Source organism: Arachis hypogaea, chromosome 5, assembly GCF_003086295.3.
Source record: "Arachis hypogaea cultivar Tifrunner chromosome 5, arahy.Tifrunner.gnm2.J5K5, whole genome shotgun sequence".
Lineage (NCBI taxonomy): Eukaryota > Viridiplantae > Streptophyta > Magnoliopsida > Fabales > Fabaceae > Arachis > Arachis hypogaea.
Genome location: NC_092040.1, coordinates 76,570,068 through 76,594,983, shown reverse-complemented (window position 1 = coordinate 76,594,983; position 24,916 = coordinate 76,570,068).

Below are 24,916 nucleotides of genomic sequence, written 5' to 3'. Positions count from 1 at the left end.
GTAAAGGCAGCTACAAAGGCTCATCAAAAAAGGAAGCCACCAAGAGTAAGAAAACAGCACCAGGGACAAAGAAGAAGGTACCAAGGGGGTGGCGGAACAAGAAGATTCCTACTGAAGATTTCTCTCCAGGGGATAAAGTAATCTCAGCCTACTTCGTAGATATCCCCCCTAATCTCCACACTGTACCATCTCAGCTACTTAAGGTCTTCACCATCAACAGAGTTCTCTCTTTGGAGCATGTAGAGATCATTGATACAACCAACAGATACAAGTCCACTGCCAGAGGAGAAGACTTCAAGCATTACCAACCACCATAATAAGGGGGTAACGTCAAGCTAGTGACGCTAAAGAAGCGCTTCATGGGAGGCAACCCATGTTTTACATGCTTTCAGAAGTTAGTGAATAAATCAATATTTATGAATTCCAACCAAAAATTGACAAATAAGTGTGAAATTTTTATATGCAGAATATAGTGAAGAACAAGTTTGGTGTTCAAAGCATTATTCTTAAAGCTTTGAACACAATTTTTCATCACAATGCTCCAAACTAAGTTTGGTGTCACCCTATGGTGCCACCAATGTGCATATAAAGATACACAGTTAGTTAGTTAGTTGGAATTCATAAATAAACAATCAAATCTTCCTCCCCTTTCATGAATGTTAGCCATAAAAGTTCTTATGTTATTTTAATATCTTTTGTTACTTTTCTCATTTTATCTTTATAGGGAAGGAACAGGAGCATTGATGAGGATTGATTAGACAATTTAATGGGGAAGGCTCGGCCACTTCGCGAAGAGAACTTTACACTTGTCCCAACAAGGAAGGCATGGGAAATGTTGCCATGCAACATTGAAAGAAGAAGAATCTTGAAGACCGAACCAACATTCCCCATCAAGTGATGATCCTTGTCCTCCCTTCGAATACAACCCCATCCGTCCATAAGGGAAATGGTGGACGAAATTGTGATAAAAGAATTCCAGGCACTGTTAGAGAAGCTCACAACTCCATTCAACTAACCAGCAAGTGTACTGGGTCGTCCAAGTAATAAACCTTACGCGAGTAAGGGTCGATCCCACAGAGATTGTTGGTATGAAGCAAGCTATGGTCACCTTGTAAATCTCAGTTAGGCAGATTAAATTGGTTTATGGTTTCGAAAATTAATAATAAAAAGAAGAAATAATAAAAGGGATAGGATACTTATGCAGATTCATTGGTGGGAATTTCAGATAAGCGAATGGAGATACTGTATGGCTCAAGAACGCCTGCTCTCCCACTGCTTCAACTCAATCCTTCTTACTCCTTTCCATGGTAAGCTGTGTATAGGGGTTCACCATCAGCGGTGGCTACTTTCAATCCTCTCGGGAAAATGATCCTATGCGGCTGTCACTCGCATGGCTAAACGTCTGGAGGCATCACCCATGGTTGATGGCTACATCCCATCCTCGCAGTGAAAACTACGCTCACGCGCTCTGTCACAGCACGGCTAATCACTGGTTGGTTCCCGCTCCTACTGGAATAGAATCCCTTGATTCTTTTGCGTCTGTCACTAACGCCCAGCACTTGCAAGTCTGAAGCACGTCACAGTCATTCATTACCGGAATCCTACTCGGAATACCACAGACAAGGTTAGACTTTCCGGATTCCCAGGGTCCTACTCGGAATACCACAGACAAGGTGAGACTTTCCGGATCCTCATGAATGCCGCCATTTATCTAGCTTATACCACGAAGATTCTGTTGGGGAATCTAAGAGATATGCGCCCGGCCTAAGGTAGAACGGAAGTGGTTGTCAATCACGCACGTTCATAGGTGAGAATGATGATGAGTGTCACGGATCATCACATTCATCAAAGTTAAGTGTAACGTATATCTTGGAATAAGAACAAGAGAGAATTGAATGAAAAGTAATAGAATTGCACTAATACTTGAGGTACAGCAGAGCTCCACACCCTTAATCTATGGTGTGCAGAAACTCCACTGTTGAAAATACATAAGTAAAAGGTTCAGGCATGGCTGAATGGCCATCCCCCATGATCTGAGAATTAATCGTCCCAAGATGTCCCAAGATGTCTAATACACTAGTAAAAAGTCCTATTTATAATAAACTAGCTACTAGGGTTTACATGAGTAAGTAATTGATGCATAAATCCACTTCCGGGGCCCACTTGGTGTATGCTTGGGCTGAGCTTGATTAATCCACGAGCTGAGGCTTCTCTTGGAGTTGAACTCTGAATTATGATGTGTTTTGGGCGTTCAACTCCGGATCATGACGTTTTTCTGGCGTTTAACTCCAGACAGCAGCTTGTACTTGGCGTTCAACGCCAAGTTACGTCGTCATTCTTCGAATAAAGTATGGAGTATTATATATTGCTGGAAAGCCCTGGATGTCTACTTTCCAACGCCGTTGAGAGCGCGCCAATTGGAGTTCTGTAGCTCCAGAAAATCCATTTTGAGTGCAGGGAGGTCAGATTCCAACAGCATCAGCAGTCCTTTTGTCAGCCTTTTTCAGAGTTTTGCTCAAGTCCCTCAATTTCAGCCAGAATTTACCTGAAATCACAGAAAAACACACAAACTCATAGTAAAGTCCAGAAATGTGAATTTAACATAAAAACTAATGAAAACATCCCTAAAAGTAGCTTAAACTTACTAAAAACTACCTAAAAACAATGCCAAAAAGCGTATAAATTATCCGCTCATCACAACACCAAACTTAAATTGTTGCTTGTCCCCAAGCAACTGAAAATCAAATAGGATAAAAGAAGAGAATATACTATAAATTCCAGAATATCAATGAATATTAATTTAATTAGATGAGCGGGACTTGTAGCTTTTTGCTTCTGAATAGTTTTGGCATCTCACTTTTTCCTTTGTAGTTTAGAGTGATTGGCGTCTCTGGGAATTTAGAATTTTGGATAGTGTTATTGACTTTCCTAGTTAAGCATGTTGATTCTTGAACACAGCTACTTATGAGTCTTGGCCGTGGCCCTAAGCACTTTGTTTTCCAGTATTACCACCGGATACATAAATGCCACAGACACATAACTGGGTGAACCTTTTCAGATTGTGACTCAGCTTTGCTAGAGTCCCCAGTTAGTGGTGTCCAGAGCTCTTAAGCACACTCTTTTGCTTTGGATCACGACTTTAACCACTCAGTCTCAAGCTTTTCACTTGGACCTTCATGACACAAGCACATGGTTAGGGACAGCTTGATTTAGCCGCTTAGGCCTGGATTTAATTTCCTTGGGCCCTCCTATCCATTGATGCTCAAAGCCTTGGATCCTTTTTACCCTTGCCTTTTGGTTTTAAGGGCTATTGGCTTTTTCTGCTTGCTTTTTCTTTTTCTTTATTTTTTTTTGTCGCCAAATTATTTTTTTTTCGTACAAGCTTTTGCTTTTCACTGCTTGTTCTTGCTTCAAGAATCAATTTCATGATTTTTCAGATCATTAATAACATTTCTCTTTGTTCATCATTCTTTCAAGAACCAACAATTTTAACACTCATAAACAACAATATCAAAAGACATATGCACTGTTCAATCATTCATTCAGAAAACAAAAAGTATTGTCACCACATCAATATAATTAAATCAAATTCAGTGATAAATTCGAAATTTATGTACTTCTTGTTCTTTTGAATTAAAACATTTTTCATTTAAGAGAAGTGAAGGATTAATGGATTTTATTCATAGTTTTAAGGCATGGTTACATATTAATGATCATGAAGTAGAGACACAAAACATAGATAAACACAATATTAAAAACCGAAAATAGAAAGAAATAAAGAACAAGGAATGAATCCACCTTTAGTGGCGTCTTCTTCTTGAAGGACCAACAATGTCCTTAAGCTCTTCTATGTCCCTTCCTTGCCTTTGTTGCTCCTCCCTCATTGCTCTTTGATCTTCTCTTATTTCTTGGAGAATGATGGAGTGCTCATGATGTTCCACCCTTAATTGTTCCACATTGTGGCTCAAATCTTCTAAGGAGGTGTTGAGTTGCTCCCAATAGTTGTTGGGAGGAAAGTGCATTCCTTGAGGCATCTCAGGAATTTGTTGGTGATGAGCTTCCTCATGCACTTCTTGAGGGCCGTGAGGAGCTTCTCTTGCTTGCTCCATCCTTTTCTTGGTGATGGGCTTGTCTTCTTCAATGGGGGTATCTCCTTCTATGATAACTCCAGCTGAGTAACACAGATGGCAAATAAGGTGAGGAAAAGCTAGCCTTGCCATGGTGGAGGACTTATCGGCTATTTTGTAGAGTTCATTGGAGATGACCTCATGAACTTCTATTTCCTCTCCAATCATGATGCTGTGAATTATGATGGCCCGATCCACAGTAACTTCAGATCGGTTGCTAGTAGGAATGATGGATCTTTGGATGAACTCCAACCATCCTCTAGCCACAGGCTTGAGATCCAGTCTTCTTAGTTGAACTGGCTTGCCTTTGGAGTCTATTCTCCATTGAGCTTCTTCCACACATATGTCCATTAGGACTTGGTCCAACCTTTGATTAAAGTTGACCCTTCTAGTGTAGGGGCGTTCATCTCCTTGCATCATGGGCAAGTGAAACGCCAACCTCACATTTTCCGGACTAAAATCTAAGTATTTCCCCCGAACCATTGTGAGATAGTTCTTTGGATTCGGGTTCATACTTTGATCATGGTTCCTAGTGATCCATGCATTGGCATAGAACTCTTGAACCATCAGTATTCCGACTTGTTGCATGGGGTTGGTTAGGACTTCCCAACCTCTTCTTTGAATTTCATGTCAGATTTCCGGATACTCATTCTTTTTTATCTTGAAAAGGACCTCAGGGATCACCTTCTTCTTTGCCACAACATCATAGAAGTGGTCTTGATGGCTCTTGGAGATGAATCTTTCCCTCTCCCATGACTCGGAGGTGGAAGCTTTTGTCTTCCCTTTTCCTTTTCTAGAGGATACTCCGGCCTTTGGTGCCATTGATGGTAATGGAAAAACAAAAAGCTTATGCTTTTACCACACCAAACTTAGAATATTGCTCGCCCTCGAGCAATAAAGAAAAAAAGAGAAGAAGAAGAAGAAGAAGATATGGTAGAGAGGGAGAGAAGTGGGTTCGGCTAAGGGGGAGAAGATGGGTTAGTGTTGTGTGAAAATGAAGTAGAATGGAAGGGTATTTATAGGGAGAGGGGAGGGTATAGGTTCGGCCATTTTGGGTGGGAATGGGTGGGAAATTGAATTTGAATTTTATGAAGGTAGGTGGGGTTTATGGGGAAGAGTGGGTTGATGTGAATGGTGAATGGGATAATTGGGAAGAGGAATTGAGGTGATTGGTGATGGGTGTTGGGAAGTGTGACATGGGGAGTAGGAAAATGAGATTTAGGATTAGGAGAGTGTGATTAGGATTAAAAGGTAAGGTGGGAATATGGTAGGTGGGGATCCTGTGGGGTCCACAGATCCTGAGGTGATTCTGTGGGGTCCACAGATCCTGAGGTGTAAAGAAATACCATTCCTTCACCAACTAGGCATGTAAAATGCCTTCGTGCATCATTCTGGCGTTTAAACGCCCATTGGTGCACGTTCTGGGCGTTCAACGCCCATGTAATGCATGTTTCTGGCGTTGAACGCCAGTTTCATGCTTGTTTCTGGCGTTCAGCGCCAATTTTTCCTCTCTGGGCACATTCCTGGCGTTCAGCGCCAGGATGTTGCTTGTTTCTGGCATTCAGCGCCAGAATGGTGCTCTGTTCTGGCGTTGAACGCCAGCCCGTGCGTCCTCCAGGGTGAAAATTTTTTTCTTCTGTTTTTGACTCTGTTTTTCAATTTTTTTTTGATTTTTTTCGTGACTCCTCATGATCATGTACCTAATAAAACACAAAATAACAATAAAACAAAATAAAATAAAAATTAGATAAATAAAATTGGGTTGCCTCCCAACAAGCGCTTCTTTAATGTCAATAGCTTGACAGTGGCTCTCATGGAGCCACAAGGTGATCGGGTCAATGTTAGTGTAGTCCCAACACCAAACTTAGAGTTTGGATATGGGGTCTTAACACCAAACTTAGAGTGTCAATGGCCTCATCATCAAGGGATAGGAGAGGAGATGAAGGACAAGACACCTTTGATGAAAGAAGATTCAAATCCAAGCATAATGAGCGCATCTTTAGTTGGATGTCAAGCAAAGATGTTGTTCCGGAGTTACCTTTCAAGCTAAAGAAAGATGAATACCCCGAGATACAAAAAATAATCAGAAAAAGGGGATGGGAGCTTCTCTGTGACCAACCTCAAGAAGTGAGCATGCTTCTCATCCATGAGTTCTACACTAATGTGATAAGAGAATATGATGATGAAGAACCATACATGAGTTATGTAAGAGGTGTGAGTGTTGATTTTAGCCCGGACACCATCAACAGGGTGCTAAAGGTCAAGGCAAAACAGTTCAAACGAGCTAGCTATGAAGAAAGGGTTGAAAATAACCCAAGATATGTGGATGTGGTGAGTGACTTATGCAGAATAGGCACGGATTGGGTGCTGGATTCACATGGACAACCACTCAAACTTCGGAGAGGTGATCTCATACCTCAAGCAAAAGGATGGCATGACATAGTGAGGAGATCATTGATGTCCACTTCAAATAATTCTGAGGTAACGGTGAATAGAGCAATAATGATCCATTGTATAATGAAAGGAGGAGAAATCAATGTTGGAGACATTATAGCCAAGAACATCATTGACATAGCTCAAAAAGTCAAACAAGACAGCTGGCTAGGATATCCTAGTACCATTCTGCGCCTATGTGAAGAAGCTGGAGTGCCTCTGGAAGAATTTGGAGAAACTGATTTGGTCTCTGTTGGAAAACCTCTTACTCGAGAAAGGTTGGAATTCATCACCACAACCCAATTGGAAAGGCAACCTTTAGCAAGAAGGAAGAAAAGGAAAGAAGCAAGACAAGAGGAGGAGCCTCAAGAAATGGAAGAACCTCATGCCTTGAACATGAACCAACTCCAAGCCGCCTTGGAAGGGATTTCTGGGCAATATTCACAAATTCAAAGAAGCCAAGAGGAACAAGCTCAACAACAAAGGGATCTTTGGCAATTGATGGACCAACAAAGAGGGATTCAAGTTCAATGGATGAACCAACAAAATGAATACCAAACACACATGATGGAGTTACAACAAGAACAATATGCCAAGATGCAGGAAGCCATCAACAATTCAACTATGGAACATGAAAAAGCCATGGAGAAAGTAATACAAGAACAAGCTCAACTAAGGATAGAGCAAGCTCAGCAAAGAGAACTTCTCCATAGGTTGGATGCTAGACATAATGCATTTCACAAAGATTTCAATGAAAGCAGAATGTTCAGGGAAGCTAGGCACAAGGACAGACTTGACTATGATATATGCACCCAAGAAAAGCTCAGTTACCTCTGTTCCACACCCCCATTACTCAACCCACAAATTAAAACCTTTAATGAAGCTCGCAAGATATTTGAAGAGCAGGAACTTGCAAGGGTGAGATTTAATCAACAGAGGCTAAATGAGACAATGATAAGCTCAGGAGTGTGGCAAAGAGAAGAGAGGGATGCAACGACACAACAACAAGGAGAACGGAGAAGCAAAAAGAAAGAAGATCCAAAGGGAGATGCAACAACAAAGCAACAAGGAGAGTTGAGAAAGAAAAAGAAAGAAGATCCAAAGGGCAAAGGAAAGCAAGGAGAATCAAGCAAGGGAAAAGGGACATGAAGACTAAAGGTGGTGAAGTTCCTTTGTTTGTCTTTATGTTTTATTAAATAAAGAAGATGTATGTCTGAAATATGGTATACCTTCTAAGATGCAATTTTTCTTTGAAGCATTATCTTTTATGTTGCCCATTCCATGCATCACTACTCACAAGTTTGGAATGGTTGCTTGTCTTAAGTACTTTTACTTGTCAATGGAATAAAAGATGTAGTTTGAGCAAGAACAGAGAGAAATCTAGCTTAAGAAGGATCATGTTGTCCCATAAGAAAAGTGCTAGTACTTTTATTGTGAAAGAACCAAGGCTCAAGAAATTCAAAAGAATGCTTGTTTATACAAGACTAGTTTGGTTGAGGATCACAAAGACCTTATAAGTAAAAGCACAAATAACCTTGACAATAAAGAAAACACAAAACAAAGAATGAAAGGCTAGGCATCAATGACAAATTTGGATATGTGTCTGTGGTGATTGATGTTAAGAGACATACTTGGGCTAGTAAATCCGAGGGGTGCTTCATCACCCGATAACTTGAGTTAACTAACTCGGGATTATCGATTGAAAACTCACAATCAAGAGTAGCTCTATAACAGAACATTTAGCAACCCAAAGAGGTGCTGGACACCACTATCCAAATAAAATTTCAATGTTATATGCCTGTGATTGAATGTGTTAAGGAGAGAGGCTTGAGTTAGTAAATCTTTAAGAGTGTCTCAACACTTAACAACTTGAACCAACTGGTTTGGGATTGTTGATTGAAAACTTATGCTAAAGAGCCGCCTTAAGACAAGATTTCGAGCTTGTTTGAAATGAGAAGGAATATAAAAAAAGAGGAGAAAAGCATCAAGTAAAGAATGGTTCAAGGATCATGTGCTGTGATAATAGAAAAGGTCTAGTGAAGTTAACCAATTTAGTATTAAAGCAAGCATCTTAATTGAGAAAGTTGAGTAGCTGTGTTCAATTACAATAAATTAATGACCACACAAGTGAGGATGACATGCTCAATGGAAAATTACTCTCTGGTAGAACATTCAAGTCTTACATCTTAGATTCTTGAGACAAAGCTTTTATATTTTGCTTGAGGACAAGCAACACTTTAAGTTTGGTGTTGTGATGCAATTGCATATTTGATATATTAGCTAGTTAGTTTAGTTGATTTTAGCTTGATTTCACTCATTTTCTCTAAATAAACAAGTCCTTTTATGAGTTTGTTTTCATGCATAAGAATACTAAGGAATATGTTGATTCTAGCCAAATTCATGCAAATGATGTAAAGAATACATACATGAATGAGTATGCATGAATCTCATGAAATTTATTGCATGAATTGGTAAGACTTTGAAGCCATTTCCTTTGTTGATGATAGGTGATGAAACAAGAAAGCATGGAAGCAAGAATGATGCAAGCTGGGCAGGAAGAGGTTGGCGTTGCCAACTTGGAGATAATGGGCGTTGTTCATGGCAACGCCAGGTAACCTTGCAGGAAGAAGTGGCGTTGCCAACTTGGAAGAGGGCTGCGTTATTGAAGGCAACGCCAGGCAACCAAGGAGCAAAGTTGGCGTTGCCAACTTGAGGAATGTGGTGCGTTTTTATGGACAACGCCAGGCAGCCTTGGAAGCAAAGTTGGCGTTGCCAACTTGAAGAATAGGCTGAGTTGTTGAAGGCAACGCCCACACAAGCAAGGAACTTGAGCCATGAAGGAGTGTCGAGGGCGTTGCCAACGCCAAGAACTATGGGCGTTGTTGAAGGCAACGCCACACACACAAGCTTGGCCCTGGATGAAGTGAAGCACGTTGCCAACTCTAGATGGGCGTTGCCAACGCCACACAAGAATGCTTGGCTAGGCACCAAGTTTTAGAGCTCAACCACGTTGCCAACGCCACTATCATTGGCGTGTTTCAAGGCAACGCCAGGAAGCAATCTTGGGGAGCTAATATGGAACCTCGAGCACGTTGCCAGCCTAGAGATGAGGGGCGTGTTTGAGGACAACGCAGGCTATCAACGCCACACAATCAAGCTTGGCCCTGGAAGAAAAGGAGCTGGCGTTGCCAACTCAAGATGGGCGTTGCCAACGCCACACAATCAAGCTTGGTCCTGGAAGAAAAGGAGCTGGCGTTGCCAACTCAAGATGGGCGTTGCCAACGCCACACACACAAGCAATTTTGGCACCAAAAGGAGAGCTCGAGCACGTTGTTGAGCTAGGAAGCATTGGCGTGTTTGGCAACAACGCCAGGAAAGGTTACTTGGCTAGGCACCAAGACTTGGGTGCCAACCAAGTTGCTAACGCCAATCAAGGCACCATTCACGTTGCCAACGCCCATCAGCCGCACCAACCACGTTGCCAACGCCCATGAGTTGCACCATGCACGTTGCCAACGCCCATTAGCCTTGCTATGCACGTTGCCAACGCCAGGAAGCAAACTTGGAGCCTTGAGAAAGGCTCGAGCACGTTGCCAACGTGCTGAAGAGAAGGAGTGTTCATCAACAACGCCAGGAAATTGTAATGCACGTTGCTAACTTGGAATATATGGGGCGTTGTTCACAACAACTCCAACAAGGCAGCCTGACCATGTCCACTTCAATGGAAGATATCTTGAGCTACAGAGATCCAAATTGAGTGCTTTCAGTTGCGTTGGAAAGCTTACATTCAGAGCTTTCCAACCATATATAATAGTCTATGGTGGAGCACAAAATTGAAGCCAAACCAGAGTCATCTTTAGACCCTAAAAACAAGAACATGAAGTGAAATTCAAGGGAGCTAGAGATGAGCCCTGGAGGGGGGCACGAGCACGTTGCCAACGTGCATTAAGGGGGCGTGTTTTGCAACAACGCCAGCCCCAAGCTCCTGCCTTGGGAGGCTAGGCACGAGCACGTTGCCAACTTGGGATTGAAGGTGCGTTTTTGACAACAACTTGGCAGATTGACCTTACCTTCTTTGAGGAAGCATAACTTGAGCTAGGAAAGTCCAAATGAGGTGATTTTAGTGGCATTGGAAAGAAGACATCAAGAGCTTTCCAATGATGTATGATAGTCCATATGGAAGCAGAGGATTGACACTCAAATTCTGGGCTACATTTAGCATGAAAATAGAGCCAAGAAGAGGAGTAGCACGTTGTTTGCAATAACTTGGGCTAGCAACGCCCAAATCTCAAAGCTCACTCCCAGGAAAATGCCATGCACGTTGCCAACGTGCATTATGCCTGGAGTTATTACCAACAACGCCCCTCAATGGGCCAGAATTGGTGCAAACTTGCTCTGCTTCCCCCTATTCATCACAAAGGCCAAAACTTCCTCAATTGAACCAAGAATGCAACAATGAGAAAGCCCACATTGCTAGCCCACTTGAAGATCTTTGAAAGAGTTTTAGGACTAGTATAAATAGAGATTGAGTTTGTACTTGAGGGGACTGGGACTTTACTTTTTGACACTTAGACATTTTTACATTTTTTTTAGCACTTGTATTTGAGAACTCTTTTGGTACTTCCGAGAGAAGACCCAGAGAGCTAATTTTGGTTCATCTTGGAACTTCTCTTCTTCATTTTCTTTAAGCTTTAAGCATTTTTCTTCTTCTTCATCATCTTCCTTTATACTTAGTTTAATTTTTGTTAATGGCATTTGTTGTTGAAATTGGAGCAATGACTCACTAAACCCCACTTTCATTAGGGGGAAGAGCTCTGCTAGTTGAAATGTGTTCCGAGGGTTACCTGAAACGTGTAGCTCGGTCGTCTTGGAGAAGTCCCGAGGTGGGGGAACTGATGACCCGAGCTTGATATGTGGAGTGGTTGGTGGTTGTACCTGCAATGACACTCCGATGCTTAAGTTAGCATGGGTCCAAGCAGATATGTGTAGAATGTGGAATGAATGCCATACCTGGGTGTTCCAGTGTATTTATAGTAGTTGGCCGTGATCTTCCCTGGATAAGATATTCTTATCTTATCTTATCTTTTGGGAGTTTTATCTCTATCTTTTGTGGAACCGCCCTTTCTAGGCCTTTTCGGCCTTTAGGTTTTGGGCTGCGTTCCTTTTGATGGGCCTTCCTTGCTTTATGGTCCGAGGTCCGACCTTTAGGTGTGGGCCTTAGGGCGAGGTCGGACCTTCTATGAACTTGCCGAGTTGGGGAGCTCGGTCAGGGTATGAACAGTGCCCCTGCCCGAGTTCGTCCTTTTTGAGAGGTCGAGCTCGGGTATAGTAGTTTTTGAAAATTCAAAAAATGGCCGTTTCAGCATTTATTGCTTTTTACCGTTTCTCCTCAATTTCCGTTCGGGCTCTGTGAAGGCATTATTTATTTGCTCCCTTCCTTTTTCTTCGTTTATTCTGTTCCCTTCCTGTTTTTCTAAGTTTTGCCATCTCCTTTTTCGAGTACCGCTTCTTTTTTCTTTGTTCTTCTTCCCCGAATCTTTCCGCGTGTCTTTCCGGGGTTTCCTCTGCGCCGTCGTTCCGTTCTCCTTGCTTCGGAGCTCGTTGTCCTCGTTTCTTTCTTCCAGGTTTGTTCCCCTCTCTTTTCTTGTGCACATATGCTTCTGTTTCTTTTGTGTGGCTCTTTGTTTGTTTCTTTTCCCTATGCCTGGGTTGCCCCGAAAAGAGGCGCTGCCATTGCTTTGTTTGTTTTGTATATGGGAGGGGGGCTCTTTTCTCTGGTATTTTGTTCCGGGTTGCTGCATTTTCTTCTAAAAGATCTTTGTTTCTTTGTTTTGCTGAATGGGTTTTCGCTGTCTGCTTTTTATGTGATTTTTGCTTGCTGTTGCATTCTTCTTTGTAGGCAAGAATTTTATGTCTCGAAAGGTTCTTCAAGCGATGTCGACCAAGATTCCAAGTGGTCTTGGTTGGGTAGATCCTGTTCCTCTAAGAGTCCCTTCTGTGGTAGATTCTGAGTATTTAGCTAGGTTTCGTAGGCAATGTAGCATATGTGAAGATAGAGAGTCTGAGAGGGATTATGAACTAGTAGCCCCGGATTTCGAGGAGAGAGTGTGCTTCCCGCCCCTAGATAGTTCCGAGAAGCTCTTCTTTTACGCTTATGACTGTTTTTTCTCTAAGCTGGGTGTCCGACTTCCTTTTACCGACCTGGAGTCCGAGGTGTTATGGTCTTGTAACCTTGCCCCTACGCAGCTCCATCCAAATTCTTGGGCATTTTTAAAGCTGTTTCAACTTTTGTGTCAGTTTTTGGGCGTTGCTCCCTCTATTTCTCTTTTTTCCTACTTGTTTGTGTTGACGAAGCCGGGGTCGGGTGGAGGGAAGGTATCTTGGGTCTCTTTTAGGGCTAACCAGGGAAGGAAGTTTTGTACCCTTTATGATGAGTCCTTTCATGATTTTAAGAACTTTTATTTCAAGGTTCGGGCTACTGGAGACGTCCGACCTTTCTTTCTAGATGAGAGTGGGGAGCCTTCTTTTCCTCTTTGTTGGCAGGAGAATGTAGTGTCTGCTAAGTATACCTTTGAGAGTCTAGATGAGGTGGAGCAGGCTTTTGTGGGTGTGGTGAGCAGTTTATGGGGTCGGGCACCTCACTTGGACACGAAGAAAATGTTGGGAGATCCAAGCCTTCTCCGTTCCGAGTTAGGTAGTTCCCGACCTCTTCCGAGATTCATCTTTTTTAGTATTTTGGTTTTGCTTGTTTTTGGTGGAATTTCTGTTGTGGTAATCCTTTTCTTTATTTCTTGTAGAGATGTCTTCTCAGGCGGATTCCATGAAGTTCCTTCGTCGGACGAAGAAGTCTGTGGCTGCTCGGAATATCGAGGCCGGGGAGGCTTCTGCCCGATCTTCTCCGCAGAAGACTACTGTGGGTGTTCAGACTCGGTCGAAGACTATTCCGACTCCCCAGTTCCGAGCTATAAGTCAAGATCCTCCGACCTCTGGGCCTGTTGCTTCTTCTCCTCCTTCGTCTTCGGGTCCTCCTCCCAAGAAGCAGAAGACCTCTCAAGAGCTTGCGGGTTTTAATGATAAGGATTTCGATGCTCTTGGTTGGATTGAACAGCATATTCTCCCTCAGACTTTCATTTCTACTGATGATGTGTCTATGGAGCACCATTTTCAGTATATGGCGCGGAGCTGTGTCCGGATGGCCAGTCTTCATGCTGCTATTGCCCGGGAGTTCAAGAAGTCCCCTATTGGTGCGACCAGCTCCCGACTTGAGAAGGCTCAGTCTGAGTTTGAGAGGATTAGTCAACTGAAGGCTGCCAGGATTACTGAGCTGGAGGCATCTTTGGAGAAAGAGAAAGCTAAGGCTACCGCGGCTGTGGCGGCAGCGAAGACATCGGAGGAGATGGCGAAGGCAGCGACGGAGAATTATACTCGGTTATATGCCGAGCTTGTGGAGACAAAGGAGAAGTTGCAATCTGCTCAGGATGGTTTTTACGAGCTAGAAGGTCATGTGGCCAAGGGTATGGATGCTATGTTTGAAAATCTGAAGGCTCAGGTCCGGGTTCTGGCTCCCGACCTAGATCTGAGCTTATTCAGTACGGATAACGTCGTTGTGGAGGGAAAGATTGTTCCTGCTCCCAACGAGGATGAGGTTCCGGTGTCCGACCCCAAAGTTCCGTTTGTGAACCCGACCTTACCCTTGGCCGGGGATGGCTCTGGTGTGGAGGTTTCAAACCGGGATGACGTTGCCGTCGATGCGGTCCCGATTTCTATGTTTCCTCCGCAGCCTTCTGTTGATGTGGAGTCCGGAAAGGACCTTGATCCTCTGTAACCTTTTATTTTTGGTGTTTTGCCCGACCTGTGGGCTCTTTTGTTTTTGGATGGTTTCTGTGAACGCTTTGGACACCTTTTTGCCTTATTAGCTACTTGTAGTAACTTTTTAGCTTTTTTATGCGGTGTTTTTGTTCGCGTTTTGACTTTTTGTTCCGCTTTTATGCTTTTTAGTTGTTTTTGGATAACAACTTTTTAGCTAGCGCTTGGAACTTTTGCTTGTACTTTTTAGTTGTATAGCAACTTTTTAGTAAGCGTTTTCGAAATCTTTTGTTTTCGTTTTTTCGCTTGTACTTTTTAGTTGTATAGCAACTTTCTAGTAAGCGCTTCCGAAATCTTTGTTTTCGCCGTTTTAAGGCTTCTTTCTTTGGATCCGGGTTTTTTCTCGGACCTCGGACGTTTCGAGTACCTCCTTTTGTTGGGTCCGACCTTGTTGTTGGTCGGCCTTTTAAGTTATTTTTGTAATCTCTTTTTATTTGGCTTTTTGAGCCTTTTCAGAGTTACTTTATAACTTCTCACATTAATTTGAACCTCGTCGCTTTATCTTTGCCGACCTTGTGTGGCCTCTTGGCAAATGATTTTTTGCGTTTTGTCGAGCATAAATTAATGCGCCTTGGCGGGGTACTTTCTAGGATTTGTTTCATCATGAGGAAGAAGAAAAGAAAATAGAAAAATTTGATTAGTATTAAAAAAGAAAGAATATTTACATAGTGTTTACCCTTGAATAGGTCGGGTGTCTTTACTTTAACCGGGTGTCTCATTAAAAAACCCTTGCAGATAGAGTGCAAATACTTCTGGTGAGGGTTCATAGCTCTAATCCCTGTTCCCAGCTCTCACGAGCATTCTTCATGCAAGTTGCGCATATCTCACTTTGATGATTAAAATTGGTAAGTTCCATGCATTGCCTACCACCTTGCCCTGCGTGCTTGAATGTATCTTAGGAAGATTGATTTGCTCTTAACCAAGTAGATAGTAGCGCTAGTCGTAGTTGCATTCATGTAGGTAGATTGCACCCCATGAGTCTTATACCTTTGAGATCCTTTGGTCTTTTGCTTTTCTCTAAGCATGAGGACATGCTAGAATCTAAGTGTGGGGAGGTTGATAAACCCCGCTTTTAGGGTTTATCTTGTACTGATTTCGAGGGTTTTATCAATGATTCCACACACTTTTCATATGAAAATACATAACTTTGTGTTCCTTTTCTAATTTTGCCTCATGGATGCAAACATGCTTATTTTGTACTAAATTAGATACATTTCTAATCCTCCCTTGGTGCCATTCGATGCCGTGACCTGTGTGTTAAGTGGTTTCAGAATATAGGGCAGAGATGACCCGGAGGAGAGAAGGAATTTGGGTGCAAAGGAAAAGAGCATGAGAAAATAAGCTTTGGAAACCTCAGTAAGGACGCGTGCACGTACATGGCGCGTCTGCGTGGATTGCGCAGCCAGAAGCCAAAGTCAGGAGCCAAGTTACAAGCCGGCGCGTGTAGCGGCTAAGTCATGATCCTCATGGACGCGTCCGCGTAAGTTACGCTTGCGTGCGAATTGCAATTGCCCCAAGGACACGTACGCGTGCTGTGCGCGTCCGCGTCGATGGTCTCACATGATTTTTTAAGAGAGCACATGACCTGAGCGTGGAGACAATTGGAAGCCCTATTTTGGGGAAGTATTTTGGCGGGAAAAGCTTAAGAAGACCAAGGGTTGAAGGGTTAAGGGACTTTTGCTCATTTTTACATTTTTTCAAGATATTTCTTAGGGTTAGTTACACTTTGGGGTAGAGAGAGAATCTCCAACTTCTCTCTATAATTTCACTCTTCTCAAGTCTCAATTACCATTCTCCATTGATTTTCCTTGGTGAGGTCCATTGTAATACACTTTATTTTGATGCAATTAGTAGATCTACTCTTCTCTTATTCTTAATTAGTGTTCTTTGATCCTCTCACTTGGGATCTAGCTTTGCTTTTGTTACTTGGATATTGGGACTATTGAATTGAGGTAATTTCATGTTTCTTACTTGTGATTGTTCAATTGTAGATAATTGTATGATTTAGATTCCTTCATTTCCATTCTTCATTCTAATTCCTCAATGTCTTTCATGAATGCTCATCAATTGTTTGACAAAATGCCAATACTAGTTATGGAGTAGAAATCTCTCACTTGGCTTAGGGTTTGGATCATTAGGGAAGTTGAATAGTGAATGTCGATTGTTGATTGAGGATTAAGGTTTGATAATTGGTTTGGGATGCACTAAATTTAGATTCCCTTAGGGTGAAGCTAAGACTTGTGATCCAAGCTAATTACTTTCACTTGACTCTCCTCCATACTTAGAGGTCAACTAAGTGGAGCAAGACTTAATTGTTATCATCATTGAAGGAAACTATAGTGATAGAGTTTCTAATACCAACCCTAGGCCAAGTCCTTTAATATTGATTATTTTTCATCTACTTTTGCTATCAATACATCAATTCATAACAAAAAGCTTCCTAATCAATAACATGCATTCTCTAGCAATTCCAAGGGAGGACGACTCGGGAGATTAATACTCTCGATTGTAGATTGTAGAATTGTTTAATGCGAGGTTCAAGTGTTGATTAGACTATACTCACGATTGTACTCTCTATTCTCTATTGAATTCTATGTCAACATGCAAAATCTCGTTTATCAAAATGTGACGATAGAGTACCCATGGTCACAGTTTTTTAAAAAAGGGTGGCCTAAAAGGGTCTATGGTCACGGTTTTTTACAGTGACCAAATAGGGTCTATGGTCACCGTTTTTCAAAAAATGGTGACCTAAAAGGGTTTATGGTCACGGTTTTTGGGGATGACCTAAAGGGGTCTATGCTCACAGTTTTGGGGGGTGGCCTAAAAGGGTCTATGGTCACAGTTTTGGAGGTGACCTAAAATGGTCTATGGTCACGGTATTTTACAGTGACCACAAAGGGGCTATGGTCACGGTTTTTCAAAAAATGGTGACCTAAAAGGGTCTATGGTCATGGTTTTGGGGGGTGACCTAAAGGGGTCTATAGTCACAGTTTTGGGGGTGACCTAAAAGGGTCTATGGTCACAGTTTTAGGGGTGACCTAAAGGTGTCTATGGTCACAGTTTTTTACTGTGACCAAAAGGGGTCTATGGTCATGATTTTTCGGAAGGATGACCTAAAAGGGTCTATGGTCACGGTTTTGGAGGGTGACATAAAGGAGTCTATGGTTACGGTTTTGGAGGGTGACCTAAAGGGGTCTATGGTCACGGTTTTGGGGTTGGCCTAAAAGGGTCTATGGTCACGATTTTGGGGGTGACCTAAAGGTGTCTATGGTCACGGTTTTTTACAGTGACCAAAAAGGGTCTATGGCCACGGTTTTTCGGAAGGGTGACCTAAAAGGGTCTATGGTCACGGTTTTGGGGGGTGACCTAAAGAGGTCTATGGTTACGGTTATAAGGGGCGACCTAAAGGGGTCTATGGTCACGGTTTTAAGGGGTGACTTAAAGGGGTCTATGGTCACGGTTTTTTACAGTGGCCAAAAAGAGTCTATAGTCACGGTTTTTCAGAAGGGTGACCTAAAAGTGTCTATGGTCACAGTTTCGGGTGGTGACCTAAAGGAGTTTATGGTCACGGTTTGGGTGGTGACCTAAAGGGGTCTATAGTCACAGTTTTGGGGGTGACTTAAAGGAGTTTATGGTCACAGTTTTAATCATTTGAATTTTAATTAATTAAGATTTTTATGTATTTTTATTATTTTAAATATTTTATCTTTTTAAAATTTAAAAATTTTAATAATTAAAACAAAATAATAATTTTATATGATTTACTTTAAATATTAAAATTTTAAATATAATTTTATAAATAAAAAAATTAAGTTGAATACTATTAATTTTAAATGGGAATATTATATAATTAAATTTAAGAAATTTCTATTATGAATAAATTATGGTTTATTTTATTAATTTGAGCTCTTAGAGATTAATTTATTAGGAATGATTAAATTAATCTTTATGAATACATTGAGTTTAAGTTAATTAATGTTTATGTACAATCTTTACTGTAATTAGTTATTTTATATAAATTAGAATTAAAGTTTTGGTAATAGAACAATAATAAAAAATTATATCATATAATCTGAATAATTGATATTCTCGGATTTAAACCAAATTTTATAAAATGTGATTAGTATGTTCTTTTTATAATTTAAATTGAAAATAATTATTTGAACTCATTGATAAATTGATAAATAAAATTATGTGTTCCGAAATTAATTTTTATAGTATTATATTTAATTTCTAAATTGTTATTCTATCATAAATATTTTGTAAAATTGTTAATTTACTCATGTATATTTTACCCTAACTCTAATTTCCCAAATTAAAACTCAATTCTAACCTAATTTTACAAATAATAAACGCATACATACCTTCAGAAAGGGGACGAATGAAAATAGGGGAAGCTTGAGGGGGGAAAAAAGAGACAGAGAAGGGAGAAGGGGGAATCGAGGGAGAACTGAGGGGAAGGAAGTCGCCGCGCCCTGTACACTCGTCGCCGCTATTTCGTGGAGTCTGCCCTAGTGCCGGTCGAACAGGGATGAAGGACAGGTGTCGAGAGAGATCAACGGAGAAGTTCACGTTGTTCGTCCTCGTCGCTGCCATGCATTGCCGCCGCCGCCGTTAGTTCCGCTGCCGTCAAGCTTAAGGGAGAAAGGGAGAGCGACGCTGAGAGAGAGTGATTGACGGAATCCAATGAAGCACATGAGAGAAGGAAAGCCAATTCTGTCACCGCCGCCATACCCAGTCGCCGTCAGTAGAGCTCGCCGTTGCTGGAGGTGAACCGGTATTGCGTCCTTTTTGCCAGAGCCACGAGCGCCACTACTCCTCAAATTACGCCCCTCTTCCATTAGGGTTTGCTATCTCAGCCCCTTTGTTTTATTCCACTTTTGTTGATCTCTACCAAGTTGTTCTAATTTTATCAGTATACATACATCTCTGTTTTAGTGTTTTACTGTTTTGTAATTGCTGGATTTAGTCTGAAATTTTTGTCAAAAACTTTAATAAGAACATTAAGTTCATCAGTTTGTGCTTTCCATCTCGCTACAAAAGCCTCACAGCGAATTCTAAGCCGACCACTTTGTTGACCAGCTCTTCTCTGCCATTTCTGTCACAGTGAGACTTGTATGAGAGCCAACCTCAAAGTGTTCTTTAATATCTTCCTGTAGTAACTGCACCTCCTGTTGATGCTGACTTATTTTATCAGCATCTTCTTTCAACTCTTTTGTTTCAAATTTACTGATTTAGTCTGGAATTTTTATCCAAATTTACTGATGGCTCTGTTTTGTAATTACTAGTTGCTAATAGCTCTTAATTTTTTTTCAAATTTGCTGATGGCTTTGTTTTGTAATTGCTGGTTGCTGATAGCTCTTAATTTTTTTGTTCAAATTTACTGATGGCTTTGTTCAAATTTTATTAAGTTGCGTGTTTTACATCAAGCAGAAAGCATAAAAAATGTAAAATTAACTTTATATATTCATTGCCTCCCTAGAGAATTCAAGTTTTTCTATGTATTATGCTTAACTTCATTACTTTGACAAGTTTATATTCTGTCTTAATATGTTTGTTGGCATTCAAGGACGTTGTATATAGGTCAGGTTCTTGCCACATTCCTGATTTTGGTTTTTTGCTATTTACTTTGTTCTAGGCTTGCCATCTTCATTGCTTTTTATCCAAGAAACTCTTGGGGGATTTTGAAGCTTGTGCTGAAATGTTTATACCAGTAAGTTCTACTTGTTTTCTCTAATTCGGTATTGTGATGTGAATGGAGACTTATTTGTTTGTCTATTTCTGATTTCCTGTAGAACTGAGATTTTTGGAATGAGAATGATAGATGATAGACATTACGAAAACAAACAAAAGAAACTTTTTGAATTGAAAATGCCTTAAACCAGCAATCTGATCTATCTTAAATAGAAAATATGATTCTGATTGGTATAAAATAGACAATAAATGCCAAATAAATCAGTAGTGCTTTCATAAAGTATGAATTTTTTGAAAAAAAATTAAAAACAAAAACGAGATAATAAAGATGATGAAGCTTAGTAGAAGAGGTGATAATAAAAAGAAGAAAATAGCATTTTATTTGATTAGTAGGTAATATTTACATTAAGGAGTTGAATGAGTTAATAAGAAATAGTAGCTAGTGATGGTAGGAGAGTTGAAGACGATGAGAGCAGAGGGTACAAAAGTACTGTCGTTTGATGTTGAAGTACTTGGGCAAGAAGATAAAGTAGTGGTGTTGTTTGTATGTATTAAGGCTGTATTAGTTTAGCTTGAATTTTTAATATAGCTGGTAAAAACAATAATTTATTTTAATCGAATTGAAATTGTTAAAACTATTTTTGCTTATTCAAGTTTCTATTATCATATGTGTATTTGTTATTAAAACTGTTAATCTTCTTCTTCTCAATTCTCATCCACCACCATTGAAGTTCAGATTTACACTCACATTTGTCATACCTAGAAAGCATTCGCTATTTTTGATATAAAAAGTTTACTTTTTTGAGAACCGGGTAGATTTGGGTTTTTGTTTTATGTGTTACCTATAGTCAAAGATCTGAGCTTTTTGGGTTTGGTCTCTTTGTGTAAAAGGGGTGACTCATGTTAAGGGATTTCAGAAATCTTGGATTTTTGGTTTTGACCTTGTGAATCTGAGTCCATACAAATAAGTAAGAGTTAAAAAGACTATGTTCGAATGCTTGTATTATTTAGAATGCTTATGCTTATCTAATAATATCTACTAACACAAGTTGGTTTATGATGTAAGTGCTGAATATTATGTTTTCTTTTTTAGCCTAATTGTTTTGTTCTAAGGCATTATGATGCTTGCTCACATTGCTTTTTAGTTAAATGGTATCCATCAATTAAGATTCCAGGGTCTGGTATATGCAGGATGTTACCTATTAATTAACGAAAAAATTGAATGTTGATGCGATTTATTTAATGTTTCTTTCTTATCTGAATTTTGTTTGTTTGTTTTGTTACATATATTGTAGGCATCATGGCTTTTTCTAAGAAATGGGTTCTGATCTGAAAGTTGAAATGTCCAAAAAAACTCCAATTTTTGTTGTTATTCGTTTAATTAGTTTTAATTTAGGTCTTTTGTGAAATTGTAGCAGTGAAGCACTAATTAGTTTTAATTTAGGTCTTTTGTTATTAGTTTAATTAGTTTAACTTGTGCTCCATATTCATTACTCAACTGTACTGCATCATCAAAAATATTTTTGCTCTGTTCTAACATGTTTATTTCTTTTGCTAGCAGGAGCATGAGGACATGATGTGAAGAAAATATGTTCTATACAAATATAAGATGGGATGAGTCTTATAATGATTTTGGTTATCTAAATGTATTATTTTGATGTGTTCTTTACTTTTTGATAAGAGATTTTATCCGATATTACATGTAATGGATAGATTACACCTTATTTTGATTAATGTTGTAATGGATATCTAGTTTTTAATGAAACTTTTATGATTTAGATTTATTGAATTTCTCATTTTTAGATTTATTTTGTAATTATCATCATTATGGGATGTGATTATGCTTTAAAAAAATTAAATCTCATAAAACAAAATAGGCTATAGTCACCATTTAAAAATAGCGTGACCATAGATAAGCTATGGCCACAGTGAAAATAGTGACCATAGATAAGCTATGGCCACAGTGAAAACAGTGACCATAGATAAGGCTATGGTCACGGTTTTAAGGAAAGGTGACCATAAATAAGCTATGGCCACGGTGAAAATCGTGACCATGGATAAGGCTATGGTCACGGCAAAAAACCGTGACCATAGATCGGGCTATGGTCACAGTTTTAAAAAGAGGTGACCATAGAGGCTATGGCCACGATAGGGCTATGATCACGGTTTTAAGTGGGGTAACCATAGAGGCTATGGTCACGGCAAAAGCCGTGACCATAGATAAGGCTATGGTTACTGTTTTAAGGTGGGGTGACCATAGAGCTATGGTCACGGCAAAAACCGTAACCATAGATAAGGCTATGGTCACGATTTTAAGGATGGGTGACCATAGAGCTATGGTCACGGCAAAAACCGTAACCATAGATAAGGCTATGGTCACGGTTTTAAGGAGGGGTGACAATAGAGTCTATGGTCACTGTAACACCCTAATTTTTAGCACGTCATGATCGTACTAAAGATAAGGTATTACTAATCTACTTTCTTGTTTACTATTTAATATTGAGCCTTTAGTTCGATATTGCATTTCAATTTTTAAGAAAATGCCTGAAAAGTTTTCTTTTATTAATTAAAATCATATATCAAAGATCCTCAAGCAATACTAATCACAAAGTTATTAATAATAATAAATATCATACAACAGAATTCAAATAAAACTCAGTTACAACTCCTGTCCCTCTGTATAAAATAAAATCTTAAATAACAATGGCAAGGGAATTCTATGAAAGCAACTTAACACATAAATTCAACTCAAATAAGGCTAATATTCACCCGCAGCTTCAAACTGAATCTTAAATCTTATATGCTCTTCAAACTGAGTTTTATTTGAATTCTATTGTATGATATTTATTATTATTAATAACTATGTGATTAGTATTGCTTGAGGATCTTTGATATATGATTTTAATTAATAAAAGCAAACTTTTTAGGCATTTTCTTAAAAATTGAAACGCGATATCGAACTAAAAGCTCAATATTAAATAGTAAACAAGAAAGTAGATTAGTAATACCTTATCTTTAGTACGATCATGACGTGCTAAAATTTAGGGTATTACAGTCATGGTGAAAACCGTGACCATAGATAAGGCTATGGTCACGGTTTTAGGAGGGGTGACCATAGATGCTATAGTCACAGTGAAAACCGGGACCATAGATAAGGCTATGGTCACGGTTTTACGCGTGACCATAGATTAACCTATGGTCATGGGAAAAAAACGTGGCCTAAAATGTCAGAATTTAAAAATTGAAACCATGACCATAGAAACCGTGACCATAGACCTATGGCCACGGTAAAAACGTGTAACCATAGGTCCAAAACCGTGACCATAGATCTGTGGTCACCCTTTTTACTAGCTATGGTCATGGTATATAGGCCTTTTTCTTGTAATGTTGAGTTTAGTTGCTTTTGATATTTAGTGATTGTTTGATTATTTAATTTCTTGTCATTTACATTTCTTACCTCTTGCCATCAACTTCCATTCCCTCATAGCCAATAATTGAGTATTTCATTGCAATTCCTAGAGAGAACGACCCGGGACTTAAAACTCCCGATTATTTTGTGTTGAATTGTGACATCTTATTTTAAACTTTGATGTTGGGATTCTATTGCCGGTTTAGACTATGCTATCAATGAAGAAGTTCTCTTCTCTAGAGTGAAATTCTAAACTGACACAAATCCCCTTCATCATCCCACATCCCAAAACTTCATATCATCATCACCACCATACAACTTATCTTCAAACATCAAAATTATATACAATTAAACATACACCCAAACATTCAATCCTATTGACGTTAGGATTTTTGCCAGTAAAGAATTTCATAAAAACAGTCGCGTTGTAGATATAGTCAGGGGCGGAGCTAGAAGAAATATTAGAGGGGGGCCAAAAATATTTACACACTAAAAAAAGACTAAAATAAAATTTTAAGGGGGGCTAAACTGAAATTTACATATAATTTACATGTAAAAAATTAAAATTAGGGGGGCGATTGCCCCCCTTTCTATGTATGTAGCTTCGCCCCTGGATATAGTCTCTAAATCGACAGAAATCCCTTCGTACAAAAGTTTTGGTTGTCATAAGTAACAAACCCCTTTAAAATTGATAACCGAGTATTTAAACCTCGGGTCGTCTTCTCAAGGAATTGCAGGGAGGTATGTTCTTATTATTGGCTATGAAAAAGGTAAAATTGGGGTTTTGGAAGTAAGGTGGGAATATATTATATGACAAGTAAAATAAAATAATGCTAATAAAATCTCTTGGCAAGGTATAAGAACTGGAAGTCCTATCCTAGTTATCTTTATCAATTGTGATGAGAATTGGATTTTTCTCCCACTTTGTTAACCTCTAACTATGAAGGTAAGTTAAGTGGATGAATTAATTCCAATTTTAAATCAACAATGAGTTTGATAACTCAAGGGTCACCAATTATTTAACCAAGGACAAAAGGAAAGGAAATTGAAGCTGCTGGAATAAAAATGCCTTTAGATGGGAAGCAATAATCATGTAAATAAAAGAAAGCAATATTAAACTGAAATACCTTAAATAACATTAATTAAAAGAGTAATCTGTAACATGGAAGAGTTCATAAATTAAATTGGGATAAATAAAAATAAAGAACCTGCGATTGAGAGTCACTCCTAAAACTAAGAGAAGTCCTAAATCCTAAAGAGAGAGAGGAGAGAACCTCTCTCAAAACTAAACCTAAATCATGGAAAGTGAATTATGAAAGCATGATTATGAATGGATGCATTCCCCCACTTTATAGCCTATAATCTGTGTTCTCTGGGCCGAAAACTG